At 44.5% G+C, this 21,663-nt stretch overlaps 1 long non-coding RNA gene across 3 annotated transcripts; it reads left to right on the top strand.

Annotated features, from left to right (window-relative positions):
* Window positions 1-33: 33 nt before the first annotated feature.
* On the top strand, window positions 34-20,780 carry LOC308648592. 3 transcript variants are annotated; one of them, XR_014021865.1, is made up of 5 exons: window positions 34-307; window positions 647-853; window positions 18,329-18,404; window positions 18,867-18,959; window positions 20,367-20,780. It is a non-coding gene; the product is annotated as an uncharacterized lncRNA (long non-coding RNA). The 3 variants fall into 3 exon arrangements; XR_014021864.1 differs by lacking the exons at window positions 18,329-18,404; window positions 18,867-18,959; XR_014021866.1 differs by lacking the exons at window positions 18,329-18,404; window positions 18,867-18,959; window positions 20,367-20,780 and adding an exon at window positions 16,843-17,031.
* Window positions 20,781-21,663: the final 883 nt, after the last annotated feature.

Raw genomic sequence — 21,663 nt, 5'->3', positions numbered from 1 at the left:
GAGTGAAAGGGGCGGGCTTGTTTACGGCCGGACTGCGCACGCGTGCTTACCTGGACTGCCCGGGCGCCGCAGGCTCCTCCCCTTCCTCGGGCGCGGCTCGCTACAGTTCAGGTGGGGCCGGCTCCAGGTAGCTCGCACTCCCGCGGTGGGCGGCGGGGTTCGGAGAACTAGTTGCGGCGCCAGCCCTGTCGGAGGGTCCTTAGGGTTCCGCGCGTGTAGTTCCCCCGGGCTCCTAGGCCTCGGCTGCAGTCCAGGCCGAGCGCTGAGGGCGGCCGCCCCGCGCTGCCGGGAGTCGGTCGCCGAGAAGGTACGGTAGGATGGAGTTTACGCTTCCCTTTAAGGGGGGTGGGGAGAAAGTACGGCTCCGGTGCCGGCAGCGCACATGTCGAGTCCCGTCTACAGCTGGCGTCGCTGACCGCGAGGAAGTGGGTGGTGCTGTCACCACGGACTCCCGCGGGCGTCTCCGCCAGGTGTCTGGCGCAGCGGCGCGCTGGGCGGCGCTCAGCAACCTGACGCCGAATCTGTGCTGCACTCACTTGTTCAATAGCTTATTAAGACCTCAATAAAATTAAAGGTTCTGGGGGGTTACTAGGAATTTAACCCAGCGGCGCTTTGCCACTGAGACTTTTCTATTTTTTATTTTAAGACGGTCTAAATTGTGAGGTTGGCCTCGAACTCGGGCGTTCTCCTGGTTCAGTCTCTGGAATGGCTGGGATTACCTGCGCCACCGCTCCCGGCAGTAATTGACTTTGTCCAAAAGGCTCCAGTGGAATCTGGCACTGTTTGCTACGAGACCCCGTGATTATAGTTATTTGTGTATACTATAGACAGGCAAGGACAGGCGCACGCTCAGGTTAAACCACCACCGTTTTGTACTTAAGGTTTCTTGGCATGTTGCACTAAAATAATAACTCTTGAGGAGTAAACGCCCTCATAGAATTCAAGGGGAAAAAACATTTGTCACACCAGGTAAAAACTATTACTGAAAATTCAGGTCTTATCCAGGGGATACCAAAAAAGTGAGAGGAGGAGGACACGGAGCTGTGCGCCTGTAGTCCCAGCTACTCCAAGGCTGAGGGGGAGGATTTGGAAGCCAGCCTGCCAACACAGCGCAAAATAGTAAAAATTTGCCTGGCGCTGCGGTGCAGGCCTGTAATCCCAGTTACTCAGGGAGAAAGGCCGAAATATTGCAAATTTGATGCTAGCCTGGACAATTTAGCCAGACCCTATCTGAAAATACTAAAGAGAGCAGTAGTTTGGGGCTGAGATTGTGGCTCGGTGGTAGAGCCTTGCCTTGCACTTGTGAGGCACTGGGTTGGATCCTCAGCACCACATAAGAATAAATAAATAAATAAGGTATTGTGTCCAACTACAACTTAAAAGTGGGGGTTACTAGGGCTCAGTAGTAAAATGCCCTTGGTTCAATCGCCAGTACAAGAAAAAGAAAGGGGGAGAGAAGGGAGGAAGGAAGGAGACCAAGAGGATGAGGGAAAAAGGAGAGTTACTCACTTTAGGCTATATTTATCACTGTCATTCAGATTCAGAGATTAATTATGCATTAAGATACTTAAAGGGGCTGGGGATGTGGCTCAAGCGGTAGCGCGCTCGCCTGGCATGCGTGTGGCATGCGTGCGGCCCGGGTTCGAGCCTCAGCACCACATACCAACAAAGATGTTGTGTCCGCCGAAAACTAAAAAAAAAATAAATATTAAAAATTCTCTCTCTCTCTCTCTCACTCTCTCTCCTCTCTCACTCTCTTTAAAAAAAAAAAAAAGATACTTAAAAATTTTTTTTGATGGACCTTTATTTTATTTATTTATATGTGATGCTGAGAATTGAATCCAGTGTCTCAAACAGGCACTTTACTACTGAGCTACAACCCAGTCCCTTAAAAATATATTTAAAACTTTGAGGGTAATGTTTGGGCTGTAGTGACCTTACAGAGATAAATAGACACAGCTAAGTGTCCTTAGGAGCCGCATTTGAAATCTTCACTGACTCAGCCATGTGAAGCAACCAATCTCTCAGATTTATCCAGTTGACCAGGCTTATTCTCTTATTACAACATGACTCAGTACTTCCTTGCTTGAAAACAAAATTTGGAAAACATCACATACTATACTGTCCTTAATACAACACTTCTACTTTATACTTCATCATTGCATATATTAAAAGTTACACACCAGCCAGGCATAGTGGCACACACCTACTAAGCCAGCTACTTGGGAGACTGAGGCAGGAGTATCTCAAGTTCAAGGCCAGCCTCTGCAACTTAATGAGCTCTGTCTCAAAATTTAAGAAGGGGGAGAGCTGGAGAAAGCATACCTGGGTTCAATCCCCAGTACCACTAAAAATAAATAAATAAAGCCTAACACACCATTGGAATTATTATGATGTTTTTAAATAAAAATTGAACTTTGGGCTAAGGATATAGCTCAGTTGGTAGAGTGCTTGCCTCACATACACTAGGCCCTGGGTTTAATCCCTAGCACCACAAAAAAAAATAAATAAATTCTATGATCTTTATTAAGTCGATGCAACCCTTAATGCCAGTGGAGCATCCTAATTAGAAATTCAAAAATCCAAAACTCTGAGTACCTTCTGACACTCTAAGTGGAAAATTCCACACTTTAACTTAATGTGATGAGTCACAGCAAAAATAACAAGTACACTAGGCCTGGTGCAGTGGTGCACACCTGTAATTCCAGCAGCTCAGGAGGCTAAGACAGGAGGATTGTGAGTTCAAAGTCAGCCTCAGAAAAAGCAAGGTACTAAATGACTCAGCAAGACCCTGACTCTAAATAAAATACAAAATAGGGCTGGGGATGTGGCTTAGTAGTTGAGTGCCCTTGAGTTCAATCCCTGGTACCCCCTGCCCCCCCAAAAAAAAAAATAAGTGCACTAAAAATATTACATAAAATTGCTTCAGGATATATATGAGGTGTACATGAAACAAATGAGTTATGTGTTTACACTTAAGTCCCAACCCCAAGGTATCATACACCCTTTATGTATTCATATTAGCTGGTGGGAGTGAAAAACAGTACAGCCACCTTGGGAAAAAATCCTGGAGTTCCTCAAAAGTTTAAACATAGTTACCATATGACCCAACAGTAAGACTCCTAGGTGTGTTATCCAAGAGAAATTGAAATGTGTCCATACAAAACAAAACCTTGTAGCATGTTCACAGCACCATCAAATAATAATAGCCCCAAAATGGAAACAGACAAAATGTCCATCAGCTGATAAGTGGGTAAACAAATGAGGCAAATCAATTAAGTGGAATATTATTCAGTCATGGTAGAAGTGTAAAGGCAGAAAATAGTGGTTCCCCTGGGATGATGGAGAAGTGACATGATTGCTGGGTTTCTTTTGGGGGTGGTAGTTGCACAATTCTGAATATGCTAAAAACCACAGAATTGTAGTCTCAGTAGACAATTTATATGTGCCAGGTGTGGTGGCAGACCCCTGTAATCCCAGTGGTTTAGGAGGTTGAAGCAGCAGGATTGCAAGTTCAAAGCCAGCCTTGGCAATTTAGCAAAGCCCTAAGGAACTTAAGAGGACCCTTTCTCAAAAAGGGCCTGGGAATGTGGCTCAGCGGCAAAGTACCCATAGGTTTAATACCCAGTAGTGTACACAAATGGAAAACTGATGCTTGCTGTATGAAAGAAAAAAATTTACTCATATAATTAAAAGTACTCTCAGTTACTCTCTGGAGAGCCTCATCAATATTGTTGGCTGCTGAGAAGTGACCAACGATAAGAGTGACTTCTAGCAATAGGTTGCTGAAAAGTTGTACTTGGGGGCTTTGTTAATTTATAATTCATTGTAAGGGTGAGTAGCTCAGTGACAGAGCATTTGCTCAGTATAATCAATCCCCAGCACCCCAAAGAGATTCTTTTTAAAATTTTTTTCATTGTAGAAGTTACTGTTTGGGAAAACAAAAACAGTAATTCCTACAATATAATATTCCAATATTCTGATTATTTTATAACATTAAAAGGGTCTACTCTGGACTGGGCACTGTGGTGCACGCCTGTAATCTCAGCGGCTCTGGAGGCTAAGACAGGAGGATTTCAAATTCAAAGCCAGCCTCGGCACTAAGCAACTCAGTAAAATCCTGTCTCTAAATAAAAATACAAAATAGGGCTGGGGATGTGGGTCAGTGGTTGAGTGCCCCTGAGTTGTACTAAATTGAATTCCTAGTACCAAAAAAAAAAGCGGGGGAGGAGTTTACTCTGGGATGGAGTCAAGGATATTCTCTTAAAGATTCTTAGAGAATCCTTCTATTCTCTACCCAATATAACTCAAGAGTTTTAATTTTTTCCTTTAGAGTAATAATCCCCTCATATATCCCTCTTCCTCATATTTTGTCTTCCCCCCTTCTTTCTCTCCCTGGAATTTCCCTTTCCACATCCTCTCTTGGTTAGCTGCAATACATTGTTTCTCATGTCACACCTGGGCTTTTGTGTCTGTGCATGATTGAGATTCTCTATCCATCAGAGGGGACAGAATGCTACTCATCCTTGCAGACCTAACTCCAAGAAACTCCAGTGCTTGGGCTCTTTACTGTGCTTGTCCATCCCTCGGGTTTAGAAAGCTGTCTTCTCAGGAGGCTTTCCCTGACACCCCAACTCTAAGTTGTATCACCTCATTTTCTCACACTCATGTTTGCATGAGTGACATCCACCTCCCAAGATGTCCTAAATTCTTGGAAAACAGGAGTCCTGGCTTTTTGTTCAGCAATTTATGAGTGGATTGGGCCTGCCATCAGTGCATAACAGCCAGAAGAATGCCTTGCCACCTTTGAAAAACATTCTCAAACTATTAGCACCTCCTGTTAATACATTTATTACACTACTGTCTCATCGACCTCGATTGTTAGCTACAGATGGTTGTTACATGTCACATACATGAAAACATGCTCCTTCATGCTTTCATCTCTTTTACCTTGTCCCCTAGATAACATGTCTTAGGGTCACATTACTTGGCCTTTCAGATAGCTCTGCATCTAGCTTGAGGGGGTCCAGCCCCCTGTTTATTGTATGGATTTATCTTAGAGTCAATATTTCGCATGAACACTGTTCACTTAGTTCCTTAGTCCAGCTCTTTGCATTTTCCCACAGCAAACAAAAACAAAACACTATTCTGTCTATGGAAAATCATCTTGATTTACGTCACATTTCAGTTTAGTAGGGAAGAATACTGAATTAGCTAGAGAGGTTCTAACAGCAAAATTACCAGCTGGATATTGATTATGGTTTTAAAGCTTTTCGAATCTGGAGCCAGGCGCGGTAGCAAATGCCTGTAATTCCCAGCAGCTCAGGGGGCTGAGGCAGGAGGATCACAAGTTAAAAACCAGCCTCAGCAATGGTGAGGCGTTAAGCAACTCAGAGAGACCCTGTCTCTAAATAAATTTCAAAAGAGGGCTGGGGATGTGGCTCAGTGGTTGAATGCCCCTGAGTTCAAACCCTAATACCAAAAAAAAAAAAAAAAAGGCCATGGGTGGTGGCATGCACCCACAGTCCCAGTGTTGTGCCAGCCTACAGAAGGAAAGACCAGACTCACAGAACGTTGTTTATTTAGAAGAAAGCAATGCTAATGATCTATGCAAGTTCCAGAATTTGTGTTTTCTCACAGAAGCCTTATAAGTTCAGTAATTCCAGTTTTTTTACCAAGATAATGTAATGTTTGATTTTATAAGGTGTACAAGTCTCCTATTTTGGTGCTTTTTAATAAAATTTTGATTGTGGACCAAAAAAAAGATGTGTTGGAAGTGAAGGAGAAATGTGAAGAAGAAATACTAGGAAATGATGTTGACCAAATTATATTAATATATTGTGTTCATGTATGAATATGTAACATTGTGTATAATTGTAATGCCTCAGTTAAAAAACATACAGGGGAAAAAAAGACCAGGTATGGTGGCATGTGCCTGTAATACCAGTGGCAAGTTCATTTTATAAAACCTCTTTGATTAAAACAGGTCAGTGGAATTGTTTAGAATTAGACCCAGTGAAAATGAATATATGCTGGAAATGGCAGGATTAATTCAATAAAAGGTATTGGAACAACCGAATAGTCATTTATAGTAAAATATAGATTTCTGCTTCCCTCATTCGAAAATAAACTCCAGATGATTCAGAAATTTAAAAATAAAAATTAACCACAGGGGCTGGGGATGTGGCTCAAGTGATAGCGGGCTCGCCTGGCATGCGTGCGGCCCGGGTTCGATCCTCAGCACCACATACAAACAAAGATGTTGTGTCTGCCAAAAACTAAAAAATAAATATTAAAAAATTCTCTCTCTCTCTCTCTCTCTCTCTCTCTCTCACACACACACACACACACACACACACACACACACACACCTCTCTCTTAAAAAATAAAAATTAACCACAGAAGTCAAGAAAGTATAGTCAAATAAATACATTTCTAGTCTTAAATGGGAAAGGCTTTTCTATACATAGCCCTAGCTCAGGAGCCACATTTTTATTTAATATCTCCCATAGCAAACAAAACAAAAAAAGACACATTTGAAAAAACAACAAACTTGGAAAGATATTTTTAATATGCATGGCAAGAGAAAAACATCTCTAATAATAAAAACACTTAATCAGGAAAACTAACCCACTGGAAAGTAAATAGGCAAAGGATCAGAGCAGAAAACTCACAATAGTTGCATTCAGTAACTGCACAATAGACTTTGCTTATGACTTCTGGTTTCCTGTCATGCCTAGAAAGAACTTCCCACTCCAAGATGCTTAGTGTTTCTGATGATTAAAGAAATGCAGTTGGACATGCATCCTGTAATCCCATCGACTCGAAAGGCTGAGGCAGGAGGATCACAAGTTCAAAGCCAGCCTCAGCAATTTAGGAAGACCCTGTCTCGAAATTTAAAAAAGGACTGTACTTCAGTGGAAGAGCACTTGCCTAGAATAAGAAAGACTCTAAATTCAATTCCCAGTAATGGAAGTAATGAGGGAAGACTTCCCCACTGCCCCCAGTAGTGGGGATGGAACCCAGAGGTACTTTACCAGTGAGCCACATTCCCAACCCTTTTCCCTCTTTATGAATTGTCCAGGCTGGCCTGGAACTTGCAGTTCTTCTGAGTATGACACAAAACTTAAAAGCTAGTTTTTTTTAATTATTGTTGTTTTTAGGTTTTGGTGCTGGGGATTTAACCCAAGTCCTCAAACGTGCTAGGCAAGTGCTCTACTACTGAGCTACATCCCCAGCCTAAAGAAGAATTTTGTTGTTGTTTTGGTTTTGGTTTTGGTATTGAGGATTGAACCCAGGGGTGCTCAACTACTGAGCCCCCTTTATTTCTTTTTTTTTTTCTTTTTTTTTTTTTTTTTTTTTTTTTTTTTGGTATTGGGGATTGAACTCAGGGGCACTTGATCACTTAGCCACATCTCCATGTTTTATTTAGAGACAGGGTCTTGTTGAATTGCTAAATGCCTCGATAAATTGCTGAGGCTGAGGCTGGGGCTGGGGATGTGGCTCAAGCGGTAGCGCACTCGCCTGGCATGCGAGCGGCCCGGGTTCGATCCTCAGCAACACATACAAACGAAGAAGTTGTGTCCGCCGAAAACTAAAAAATAAATATTAAAATTCTCTCCCTCTCTCTCCTCCCTCCCCCCCCCCAAAAAAATGCTGAGGCTGGCTTTAAACTTGAAATCCTCCTGCCTCTGCCTCCCGATCCTCTGGGATTACAAGCATGCACCTAACATGCTGGCTAACAGAAGAAATTTAATCACATTCAGAAAGGTTTTTAAACTGGGCATGGTGTGCAGGCCTGTAATCCCTAGCTACTAGGGAAGCTGAGGCAGAAGGATCACTTGACCCCAGGAGTTCCAGGCCAGCTTAGGCAACATAGTGAGAGCTTGTCTCAACCAACAACAAAATGGAAAAAGAATAAAGCTCTGGGCTGGGGATGTGGCTCAAGCGGTAGCGCGCTCGCCTGGCATGCGTGCGGCCCAGGTTCGATCCTCAGCACTACATACCAACAAAGATGTTGTGTCCGTGGAGAACTAAAATAAATAAATAAATATTTTAAAAAATTCTCTCTCTCTCTCTCTCCTCTCTCACTCTCTCTTTAAAAAAAAAAAAAGAATAAAGCTCTGTAGGTATCAATAAAAGACTAGGATCTAATTGGCAAAGAATCTGAACACACAAGAGGAAAAAAATAAATGTCTCTCAGCCATGAAAAGATGCTTAATCTCAACAAAAATGTAAATTAAAATAACAAAATATTTTTAAAAGCTGGTAACTGTTTACAAGGTATGAAGAAAGAAATACTCTCATATTGCATCTGGTGGTGCAAATTGGTACATGCTTAATAAAGGATAATTTGGCAATAACTAATAAAAATCTAAAATGTATGCACTCTAATCCAGCAACCCTTCTTTATGTTTATTCTACATCCTTGTGAATATAGTTTTCTAGATTCTTCTATCCTAGCAGAATCTGAAGGCTCATTCTCCAAAAAAGCAAAACAAAGAATTTCTGTTCAGGAAGCCACATCTTTATTTAATATCTAGGCCAAATTAAGACATGAATAGTCTTTTGAAAATGGGGATTAAGTGGGCATGTGATTACTGAATGCTGGGATCCCCAGCCTTTTCTCCTCACTGGTCTCCTACCGCTGTGGCACCCAAACTTTTACTCACCAACCTGAAATTGTAGAAGATTATTTTCTGAAGCATCTGATCTTTCCCAAGAAATAGGCATAAGTTATTTAACAAATTGCCTATGCAGATTACCGTAAATTGAATCCCAAAGTCTAAAAGTCTTCCGAGCCATGTGTGGTGCTAGAGATAGAACCCAGGACCTCACACCTGCCAGGTGAGCCATCTGGTAGTCCTGAGCCACACCTCCAACCAGACCCCATTCTGATCATTTTAAAACAAGTGCTAATAGATTAAGTAGATACTGCATCCATGAAGCAACAACATCCTCATAATAAACTTCAGAAAATAAACCTCTTCAATATTAAAAACATGAGAGCAGAAATAAAGAGAAGGGTTGGAAAAGAAAATTATTGAGGAGATCTCAAATCACAGAAGAAAAGAAAAATAGGGAAATGGAGAATCATCCTAAGAGGTTCAGGATCCAAACCCTGGAGAAGGGAGTCATCCACAAAGTATTTAAGAAAAATTCCCAGAACTGAGGCATATTGGTTTATAAAGTGAGCACACCCAAATACCCAGCAAAAGGGATCAAAACAGATCCATCCCAGATTGAAACTAAAAAGCTTCTTCTCAGCAAAACAAACAATCAATGAGGTGAGTAGAGAGCCTACATCTCAGGAGCAAATTTTTACCACTCGCACATCAGATAGAGCACTAATCTCTAGGGTATATAAAGAACTCAAAAAGCTAAACACCATGGGCTGGGGATGTGGCTCAAGTAGCGCGCTCGCCTGGCATGCGTGCGGCGGGGTTCGATCCTCAGCACCACATACAAACAAAGATGTTGTGTCCGCCGAGAACTGAAAAATAAATAAATAAATAAAATCTCTCTTAAAAAAAAAAAAAAAAAAAAGCTAAACACCAAAAAAAACAAATAGCCCAATCAATAAATGGGCCAAGGAACTGAACAGACACCTCAAAGAAGATGATATGCAATCAATCTACAAATATATGAAAAAATGTTGAACATTTCTAGCAATTAGAGAAATGCAAATCAAGTCAAAACTAAGATTTCATCTCACTCCATTCAGAATGGCAGCTATTAAGAACAAAACAATAGGGCTGGGGATGTGGCTCAAGCGGTAGCGCGCTCGCCTGGCATGCGTGCGGCCCGGGTTCAATCCTCAGCACCACATACCAACAAAGATGTTGTGTCCGCCGAGAACTAAAAAATAAATATTAAAAATTCTCTCTCTCTCTCTCTCTCTCTCTCTCTCTCTCTCTCTCTCCTTTCCTCTCCTCTCTCACTCTCTCTTTAAAAAAAAAAAAAAAGAACACAACAATAAGTGTTGTGGGGGAAAGAGCATACTCATACATTGTGGTGGGACTGCAAATTGGTGCAGCCAATATGAAAAGCAGTAAGGAGATAAAAAGCAGTAAGGAGATTCCTTGGAAAGCTGGGAATAGAACCACCATTTGACCCAACTATCCCACTCCTAGGTCTATACCCAAAGGACTTAAAAACAGCATACTACAGGGACACAGCCACATCAATGTTTTTAGCAGCACAATTCACAGTAGCTAAACTGGAACCGACCTAGATTCCCTTCAGTAGATGAATGGATAAAGAAAATGTGGCATATATACACAATGGAATATTACTCAGCAATAAAAGAGAATAAAATCATGGCATTTGCAGGTTAATGGATGGCCTTGGAGAAGATAATGCTAAGTGAAATTAGCCAATCCCAAAAAACTAAATGCTGAATGTTTTCTCTGATATAAGGAGGCTGATTCATAAAGGGGTTGGGAGGGGGATCATGGGAGGAATAAAGAAATTCTAGATAGGGCAGGGGGTGAGAGGGGAAGGGAGTGCGCATGGGGTTAGAAATGATAGTGGAATGAGGGAATATTGCTCAGTTGGTAGAGTGCTTGCCTTGCATGCATAAGGCCCTGGGTTCTAATCCCTAGCACCACAAAAAAACAAAAAAGTGGAATGAGATGGATATCATTACCCTAAGTAAATGTATGAAGACACGAATTGGGTGAATATACTTTATAGGGGCTGGGGTTGTAGCTCAATGTTTGAGCACTTGCCTCAGGTGCATGAAGCACTGGGTTCAATCCTCAGCACCACATTAAAAAATAAATAGGGGCTGGGGATGTGGCTCAAGTGGTGGTGTGCTCGCCTGGCATGCATGCGACCTGGGTTTGATCCTCAGCACCACATACAAAGATGTTGTGTCCACCGAAAACTAAAAAAATAAATATTAAAAAAATTTTTAAAAATAATAAATAGATAAAGATATTGTGTCCATCTACAACTAAAAAAATATGAAATGTGTGTGTATATATATATACACACACACACAACACACACATACTTTGTATACAACCAAAGATATAAAAAATTGTGCTCTGTATGTATAATATGAATTGTAATGCATTCTGCTGTCATATATAGCTAATTAGAATTTTTTTTTAAAGAGAGAGTGATAGAGGGAGAGAGAGAGAGAGAGAGAGAGAGAATTTTTCAATATTTATTTTTTAGTTATCGGCGACACAACATCGTTGTTTGTATGTGGTGCTGAGGATCGAACCCGGGCCGCACGCATGCCAGGCGAGCGCGCTACCGCTTGAGCCACATCCCCAGCCCGCTAATTAGAATTTTTAAAAATAAAAGAATGGGGGCTGGGGATGTGGCTCAAGCGGTAGCGCGCTCGCCTGGCATGCGTGCCGCCCGGGTTCGATCCTCAGCACCACATACAAACAAAGATGTTGTGTCGCCGATAACTAAAAAATAAATATTGAAAAATTCTCTCTCTCTCTCTCTCTCTCCCTCTCTCACTCTCTGTTTAAAAAAATAAAATAAAATAAAAGAATGACCTAAGCTGAGAAGCCTCTGTATAAGTCCACCCACCAAAAAAAATAAAATAAAATAAATCCATCCCAAGGCACACTATCATGAAATTTAGTAGTCTCAGATCAAAGACCATCCTGTGAGCATCCATAGGGAGGACAAATCATATAAAAAGCTTCAGACTTCAACACCTCCAAAACCACAACTCAACCTAGAATATAAACTCAGACCTGGTCTCTTTGTTTCTGTTCACTCAAGAATCCGAAGTGGCGTGATGCACAACTGTAACCCCAGAGACTTAGGAGGCTGAGGCAGGAGATTTTTGAGTTCAAACCCAGCCTCAGCAAAAGTGAGGCACTAAGCAACTCAGTGAGACTCTGTCTCTAAATAAAATGCAAAAAAGGGCTGGGGATGTGGCTCAGTGGTCGAGTGCCCCTTCAATCCCCGGTACCAAAAAGTAAAAAGGGCTAGGAATGTTCAGTGGTAAAGCACCCCTGGGTTCACCTGGGTTCATTCTAGGGTGCCACCAAAAAAAAAAAAAGAAAGAAAAGAAAAAAAAAATTATTGGTTGCAAAAGAACAGAAAAATGTTTTTTCCAAATTCTGAGGAAATTTTTCTGCCAGCCTATAACTAGACCCATGCAAAATATCATTCAAGTATAGGGGCAGAAGTAAAGACATCTTTGGACATGCAAGATCTCAAAACGGGGCTGGGGATGTGGCTCAAGCTCTAGCATGCTCGCCTGGCATGCGTGCGGCCCGGGTTCGATCCTCAGCACCACATACAAACAAAGATGTTGTGTCCACCGAAAACTAAAAAATACATAATAAAAAATTCTCTCTCTCTCTCTCCAAAAAAAAAAAAAAAAAGGATCTCAAAACAGTTTACCCTCTGTATACCTTTCTCAGGAAGCTATGAGTGAGCCTAATGAGGGCACATGCCTGTAGTGTCAGCAACTTAGCAAGATGCTGTCTCAAAAAGGGCTGAGGGGCTGGGGATGTGGCTCAAGCGGTAGTGCGCTCGCCTGGTGTGCGTGCAGCCCGGGTTCGATCCTCAGCACCACATACAAAGATGTTGTGTCCGCCGATAACTGAAAAATAAATATTGAAATTCTCTCTCTCTCCTCTCTCAAAAAAAAAAAAAAAATTTCAAAAAGGGCTGAGGACATAGCTCAGTGGTAGAGCACCCTAGGTTCAATCCTCAGTACCACACACAAAAAAAGTTGCTCTGAAAATACAGAAAGCTTCCAGAAACAAATGCATAGTTTTATGGGCAGATGCTTTAGAGGTCAAGAATGAGAGCTAGGTGTCTGAACAAGAACTAGAGAAAACAGGCTCTACCAATGCCCATGTCCCAGTATACAGAGAATGCCAGACACCAACAATCATAGAACTCTCCCCTCTGCCTGGATCATTGCAACAAGTGTCTCCCTTGTGGCCTTCAAATCCAAAATCACCCACCCCCAAGATCCATCTAAAGTATGTATCTCAGAGTGAACTGCCCTCCTACAGGCTGGAGACCATGCTGCCCACTGGCGATCTCCAGATGGTACCCTGCCTCCCTGCAGGCCTCTTTCCACACTGCCCCTGGCCTCCCAACTGCCTCTGGCCACACCAGCTTCTCACCTTGACACCTTTGCACTTGCAGTCCCCTCCATCCAGTATGCCCTTCTGCTGAGCCCCCCGGTATACTGCACAACTGTCTCAGGTGTCATTGTCATTTGCCATCAGTAAGCCTTCTCTGGGCCTCACTGTGCCCTCATAACACCTTGAGCCTATTTTTGTCATTGCACTTAAGTCAGAGTTACCTATTCCTAGGTCTGTCTTCCCAACAGTGAGCTCCCAAACTGAGAGAGCAAGAGCTGGGCCCTATGGATCTTTGAATCCCCAGACCTAGCAAAGCCCCCGGCACCTTGTAAACTGGGGTGGTGTTGCTGAATACAGGTTGAACAAAACGTCTTGCCTCTGAGAGGGAACATCAGGCATTAGCGATGCCTACTCTCTTCATTCAAATTATTTTTACCTCATAAGTTATTTTGGAATGTTTGAAATCTTATTTTTATAAAGAAAAAATTTAGACATTTTTATAATAAAAATCCATTATTGACCAGACGTGGTGGCACACGCCCGTAATCCTAGCAACTCAGGAGACTGAGGCAGGAGGCTTGCAAGTCCAAAGCCAGACTCAGCAACAGGCGCTAAGCAACTCAGTGAGGCCCTATCTCTAAATAAAATACAAAAAAACAGGGCTGAGGATGTGGCTCAGTGACCTTCAATTCAATCCTTAGTACCCAAAAGTAAAATAAAACATAAGTACTAGGAATGTGACTCAGTGGTTAAGTGCCCCTGAGTTCAATCCCTGGTACAAAAAAAAAAAAAAAAATCTATTAGTAGAGCTGGCTTAGTGGTATAGCACTTGTAGTATGCACAAGACCCTGGGTTGAATGTCCCAGTACTAAAAAGAAAAAAAAAAAAAAAAGATTTTTTCCCATTCATCTTATACCTCCACCAACTTCTAGAAATTGAGGCAACCTAGAAAGAAAAATAGTAAACTATAGCCAGATATAGTAGCACCCACCTGTAATCCCAGCTACTTGGGAGGCTGAGGCAGGCGGATGGACAATTTGAAGTAAGCCTGGTCAATTTCCTGACAACCTGTCTTGAAAAAAAAAAAGTTATTAAACCACTCCCCGCCATTGCCATTTGCTCAAGTAACAGTCCTGCTGTGTCTTATTTTCCAGACTGAGTCAGGTGGCTCCCTCTGCCGGCTTTCAAGGCTAGGAAGGCCAGTGTTCCCCTTTCCATCTCCTGGTGGGAAGTGTCAAGGGAGAGGCTTTTGGAAATGACTGATTCAATAGTGTCTGCCCTGAATGGCAAGAGCATTTAATGCTCGTTAACTAGAAGTCCTGTCTCACTAGAAACAAGGTTCTATCTCTTCAGTTCCTAAGACACTGAGCTCTATTTATGTCTTCTTTTGAGATTCATGCCCCCAACTACAAATCTCCAGGGATGTGCCATTCAGAACTCCTTTGATTCAAGTACTGGGAACCCACCACCATTAGCCTGAATAAAAAAAGGGATTATAGGCTCCCACAGCCAGACCCTGGGTTGAATTTCCCAGTACTGCCAAAAAAAAAAAAAAAAATGATTATTTATTTTCATCTTACACCTCCACCAAATTCCAGAAATTGAGGCAACCAAAAAAAATAAATAAATAAATAAATAAACTATAGCCAGATATAGTAGCATCAGCCCCTCCTAAAAGGGTGGTTGTAACCCTGCTGTAATGAGACTAGGAGGAATCACAGACCACACCCAGTGCAACAGAGAATTCAGACCAGCTTGAGCCCTGTGTACCAGGCATTTCCCATATTTCACCTAAATTAACCTCCCAAAGACCCACAGGTGGTAAATGCTGTTGTCCTCATGTAACTGACAGGAGAGACAAGGCCAGGGCAGTGCCTGGGTGTGAGCCGAGGCTTTTCAGTTCTGGGCCCTTTGATACAGGGTGATTCAGACTGTAGAAGTAAGTATGAGCCAGACACGATGATCCCAGCCACTCAGAGGCTGAGGCAGAAGAGTCGCAAATTCCATCCAGCCTCACAATTTTGTAAGACCCTACCTCAAAATAACAAGTAAAGGGCTGGGGACGTGGCTCAGTGATAGAGTGCTTCCCTAGCAATGCACTAGGCCCTGGGTTTAACTCCAGAACCACAAAAGATAAAATCATAAATAACTAGAAGTTTGTTTTTGAGACACAGTCTCACTGTGCAGCTCACATTGGTCTCAAATGCACAAGCTTGAGCAATCCTCCTCCCTTAGCCTCCTGAGTAGCTGCGACTGCAGGTGCTCACTACTTCACCCAGCAGCAGAAGTTGGTGACATATAGGGCACTGACACTATTGATATGTTTGGCTTACTGGTGTCTCCACATGCACACAGCCCTTCAGTGCAGGAATGTACCCAGGTGCCTGGGCGGGCAGGCAAGAGGAGCAGTTGTCACTGAAGGACCCCAGCCCCATAACCTAAGGCCCGATTATGAAAAGTAGAAAGTATGCAGTAAACAGGTGAGCTCACCACATAACCTGTTAGAAAGGGCACCCTGCCCACATCACAGGACATGCTTGAGCAAACTGGGATCATAAGCGGGAACAGGGAGGAAACAAAATGTAAACCTGTGAGATTTATGAGTTTTTCGGGAACCTATAGTGAAAAACAAGTTTATCATAGTGAAAAACAAGTTTATCATAGTGAAAAACAAGTTTACCCTTTAAGTGACTTGTACGCTGGATTCAAAGGGACCAATGAGACACCTGTTATTGTGCTAGGCGGGAAACAACTCCTTTTCCCCTATAAAAGATCTGTACCCCAAAGCCCGGTGTGCCAGTTCACCAAAGCTTCGGCTGAGGTTTTGCTGTGCACCCGCAGGCGCCTGTGTATTAATAAACTTGCCTCTTGCTTTTGCAGCCAGTGTGACGCTAGTTCTTTTGGACAGGGGATTTGGGGGCCTGAGGGTCTTTCAGTCACCAGCTATGCCCTCATATGATCCAGTGAGTTGTTTTTCATACAACTTGGTCCCAAAATCCAGTTGACCAGCCCACCTGGTGCTTGGAGAAGAACATACACCAGTACCAGCTCACACTTGCAAAGAGGCCTCCTGTAGGCCCCAGTGAGACACCTCCCTAAGGGGCTTTCCCCCTTGTTTCAAGTTTCCCTGAGCCACTGTCTTTGGAGCCCAGCCAGAACTGTAGTCCCCCCATATAGCTGTGCTGCAGTTGGCTGCATCATCAAAATAGGTCTGTATGGAGGCTGGAAAAATAAGGATTCCGTTCCAGTTTTTGTTGTGGGTCCATCCAAGAGTCTCAGATGACAGCAAAAATACCACTGGGTTGGAGGATTAGGCCATAGAACATCCTTAAAGAAATCCAGCTCCATGCCAGGCATGATGGCGCCTGTAATCCTAGTGACTATAGAAGCTGAGACGGGAGGATCACAAGTTCAAGGCCAGTCTCAGCAATTTAGCAAGACCCTTTGACAAAATAAAAAAGACTGGATGTGACTCAGTGACTCAGCATCTCTGGGTTCAATCCCTAATGCTAAATAAATAATAAATTAAAATTAAATAAATAATTAAAATTTTTAAATATATATCCAGCCCCCTTTTCTCAGTCTGCCTTTCAGAGCCTTGTTCAGTTTCCCAAGTCAGCTTTCCAAGCAGCAGGAGAGCAGACCGTATTTTACCCCATTCCACAGCCATGGGGATGCATTTGACAGCCAGGGCTTCTGCAATCCATCACCCACTAGCTCTCCTCAGGTTTCACCTACAGATTATTCCCCACCTGTGTGTTAGGCTTGGAAGTCCAGAAGGCCCTGTTCCCAGCCGAGCAAGCACTTGTTCACTGGGCCACAGGAGGCCCGAGCGTCTGTGTCTGAACCCACCACTGCACTCTTCTCTGAAAACTGCTCTCCCAGACAGTGACTGTGTTGCCAAACAAAGGGACAGAGCTGTGGATCTGCAAGTGTTCATGTTGTTTAGGCTGACTAACGGTGAGTGGACAAGACTTAAAACTGCTAGTCTAAACATTTCTTTGTTTTTTGTTTTTGTTTGGTATTGGGGATTGAATCCAGGGGCACTTACCATTGAGCCACATCCCCAAATCTTTTCTTTTTTTTTTTTTAGAGACAGGGTCTCACTGAGTTGCTCAGGGCCTCACTAAATTGCTGAGGCTGGCTCTGAACTCTCAATCCTCCTGCCTCAGCCTCCCGAGCTTCTGGGGTTATAGATGTGCACCACAGTGCCTGGCTAATCTAAACATTTCTAGTTCAAGTTGACCATCCCTCCGACCAACCCTTGGAGAAGGTCACAGTACATTGAGACAGTGTCATTATCTTTTTGTGTATTCTCTGCTTGTTTATTGCACTGACATCCCACTACTGCCCACACAGTGCCCAAGAGGGTCCTGGATCCCTGCCTGGAGTGCATTTGGCAAATCACCACAACATGGGACAACAGCCCACCTATGAAAGGTGTCAAGGGGGCCACAGTGGAAAGGCAGTACTTTCCCTGAGCCTCCAGAAAGGTGGCTTGTGGCTACACCTTGACCACCCACTCATGGAGGGGATCTAAGCAAAGGAGAAAAAGGTGGGCAGAGATTGGAGTGACCAGCTCTTAGGAGAGTGGTGATGGCAGATGAGTGGGGAGATGTGGGAACAGTCCAGGCAGTAGGTAGGTGCTAGAATTATCATTCCCCCACCCATATTGGGGGTTGACCAAGGGCGCTCTACCACTGATAGACCCAACCTGATCTTTTCTTAAAATTGGAAGCCATCTCACCATAAAGCCATGAAAAGATAATTTCGGCTTTACTATAAATTACTGCAAATTCTGAACCTGCTTGGAATGCCTGCCCGTGCCTTGAACTCACCCATGCCTGGCTCTCTGATCAGATAGCAGCCCTCTCTGAAACTTTAGTGACGCCTCACAAATCTTGGCCTTCCCTGGCCAGATACCGACCCTCTCTGAGGCTCTAATGACCTTCAAAAATTCTGATGTCGGAGCCTGCAAAAATGTAAACTACCATTAGTGTCATGCTCGTCGGAGTTTTGTTATCTGTAACCCCCCTTTGTGTAACTTCCTGGGCTATAAAGCTGTGCTGCAGGAAAGCTGCGGCTGCTGTCTTGTTCCCGAGGTTTTGGGTGGGAGAGGCAGCCCGGCCTGTCGAAATAATAAGCTTGCTTTAATTTGATTTTAATTGGAGTCAGTGGCCTTTTCTTGCGTCCTGGACTAACACCACTGCGCTATAACTCTAGACCTTTTATTTTGTATTTTGACATAGGGTCTTGATGAGCTACTGAGGCTGGCCTTGAACTTTTGATCCTCCTCCCTCAGCCTCCAGAGCTGCTGGTTTACAGGTGTGTACCACCACACCCAGCACATTATTATTCTTACAATTCTTTTTTTTTTTTTTTTTTTTTTTTTTTTTTTTTTTTAGTGAGTGAGAAGTGAGAGAGAGAATTTTTTAATATTTATTTTTTAGTTTTCAGCGGACATAACATCTTTTGTTTGTATGTGGTGCTGAGGATCGAACCCGGGCTGCACGAATGCCAGGCGAGGGCGCTACGGCTTGAGCCACATCCCCAGCTCAACACATTATTATTATTATGATTTATATACAGACAGCTTTACTACAATTGAGATCCTCAGTGTCCACAGAGGCCTGTATGTTTAAAGGCTAGTCCCTAGCTAAGTGCTATTGGGAGGGGGTAGAGATTTTGAGAGGCAGGGCCTAGTGGGAGGGCTGCTGGTCACTGGGGACATGCCCTGGGAGAGTATAGTAAGGCCCTAGCTTTCCCTTTTTCTCTTTTGACTTCTAGCCATGAGGTGAAAGTTTGCCTCACCATGAAATGCTGCATGGAGTACTGCCTTGCCACAGGCCCAACCCACCATACACAGAAACCCCTGAAACTGTGAGCCAAATAAACCATTTGTTCTCTTTACAAGTTGCTAATTTGTCCCAGTAATGGGAAGCTAACAATATTCTTTTGTATGCATAGAATATCCACTACTGAGCTACCCCCAGCCCTAAACAGTAATGTTGAATGTTTACTGAAATGGAGATTGGGTTGATTTCATTTCTAAATGAAATAGTTGTTGACAACTATTGGATTTGGATTCAGAGGCAGCATGCTGCTTGCTATTTAGTGCTGCTCAGAATACTACACTGCAAAGTAGCTTGGGAAGTGTTAGATTGGCTCTTGCTACGTGTCCCTAGCCTCCTGAAGGGTGGATGTAGTATTTCGATTTGCCACATCATATTAACTGGGACACAGTCAGTTCAGTGAAATGCTCACATCATGCATAACTACTCTGACTTCAGAGAAGGAACAAGGGGCTTGCAATGTGTACAAGTTCCCAGTAACTTATTCTTGCTCAGGTCAACTTATGGCACTTCTACTCAGCCAATCTGTCCTCAGGTGAAAGAATTTGGAGTCCCATTAAGACAAAGATGAAACCTTAGCCAACCGTCCTATCCCTACCCGCATTTTATAGATGAGGAAACCAAGGCTTCCAGAGAAGCCCCAAAGTCAGTAGAGGAAAAAGCAGGGACAAAAAAGCAAACCCCACCACCTCCCCCAAGGTGGCAGGAAGGCAACAGAAGGGACAGCTGTCCTGGATCTTCAAGGAGGGATGGTTTCCAAGCAAGAGGTATGAGCCAGCAGGAGACTGGGCAGGGGAACCCTTTATTGGAGGGTGAGGAGGTGAGGGCAGAGGCTCAGGGAACTAATCGTGGAAGACCCACCAGGGCCAACCTGGAGGATTGTCAGATTCATGACAAGGCAGCCAGACCAAGGTGCCCACCATCTGGTCCACTGGCCACAAGGCAGATTCCGGACAGCCAAGGTGACCCTTGCCTCATGTAAACAGAAAAGAACTATCAGCTGGGCTAGCCAGGGTCATCAGACCTGCTCACACTCTGCAGTTTCACTTGCTGACCACTCCCACCACTACCCCTGGGTTATCTGAGGATAAACACCACTGCCCCTGCCTGCGCACACCCCCCTCCCCCAGACACTTGTCAGGGCAGCTGGACCTGTTCTTCCACTGGCTGACATGGAGACTGTCCTGGGGTGGGTCTCAGCACAGAGGCCTCTGCCCTGTAGTTGGCCAAGACAACAAAGGGAGTCCCACACAAGCAGAGCCAGCTGATGAGTGGCCACCACCATTCTGAGGTCCCAAGAGATGAGTGGCCACCACCGTTCTGAGGTCCTAAGAGATCTAGGGAGGCCAGGAGAGGTGGGAGTTGAGGAAGGTGCCTAGCTCTCTCCAGCTTAAGACTGCTTGATGTAAATTCTACATTTTTTTTTACCCTCCAGGCTTTCTTCTTTCAAAAAAACTGCTTCTAGGCAGAAGGACTGCTGGAGACCAGCCTGGGCAACATCTCAAATAAATAATTAAAATTAAAAATAGGAGGTTTGGGGAATAGCTCAGAAGTAGTATACTTGCCTCCAAGCTCAAGGTCCTGGGTTAATTCCCAGCACAAAAAGCAAACAAGCTTAGCTGGGCACACACCTGTACTCCCAGCCACTCCGCTTGCCTCGGGAGGCTGAGGCAGGAGGATCACGAGTTCAAAGCCAGGCTCAGCAACTTCGTGAGGCCCTAAGAAACTCTGCGAGACCCTATCTCTAAATATTTTAAAAGGTCTGGGGATGCGGCCAAGTGGTTAAGTGCCCCTAGGGTCAATACCTGGTACCAAAATAAATACATAAATAGAAGCCGGGGTCAGACCTGTAATCTCAGAACTCAGGAGGCCAAGGCAGAGGATCCCAAATTCAAGGCCAGCCTCAGCAACTTGTGGAGACCAGGTCTCCAAAAGTAAAAAGAGCTGGAACGTGTCTGTGGTAGAGCATCCCGGTTCAATCCCCAGGACCCCAAACCAAATAACAGAAAGTCGTTTTCTTCTCTTACAAGTGCAGACAGCTACCCAGGGGAATTCTGGAAGATCTGAGGTGAATTCTCAGACGGCAGCCGCCTGACGGCCCAGTCCTGCCGTTGGAGGGGGAGGAAGTTCGCAGTCGGAAGCCACAAACCCCCCGTTAACGGACCTGCGCGGAAGGGTTCCGCCGCGGCGGGCGGGCGGGGCGCGCTCCTTCCGCTGGCGGCGACAGCCGTGGGCGAGCGCAGGGAGGGGAGGGTCCACGGACCGGCGGGAGGAGGGCACCTCCATTCCGCGCGCCCCGGGGTGGGAGCGCCGAGGAGCTGCTCTGAGCGGTGGGCGCGGGCCGTCAGAGCCCAGGGTGTGGCCCCGCCGGGCTGGCGCCGTCCATTTCTTTTACACACTGTTTTTGTGCCGGGGACTGGGGACGAAACCCGGCATCAGACCTGCCAAGCAGGCGGCTACCACTGAGCTCCAGCCGCCCCTGTATTCCTCATAAATGGCCGAGTCACCTGGGCCTCTCCGCGGGAGGGAGGGCAGGGCCGGCATGGCTTCCTAGGTCAGGCGTGGAGATGGGCACAGAGTGGGCTGGAGCTGTGGTTATGGGGAACATGGGGCTCAAGCTGATGAAGGCAGGTGACCAGTTTAATGACCCCAGTGTTGGGTAAACAAATCTGTGGAGCATCCAGGTGGATGGGCTTCAGTCAACAGGCTGCTGGGAGTGAGGGCAGGATGCT

Source organism: Spermophilus citellus, assembly GCF_964194105.1.
Source record: "Spermophilus citellus genome assembly, chromosome: 4".
In the NCBI taxonomy this organism is placed as follows: Eukaryota; Metazoa; Chordata; class Mammalia; order Rodentia; family Sciuridae; genus Spermophilus; species Spermophilus citellus.
The sequence above is the reverse complement of the archived record's forward strand: the minus strand, read 5'-3'. Positions and strand labels throughout refer to the sequence as shown.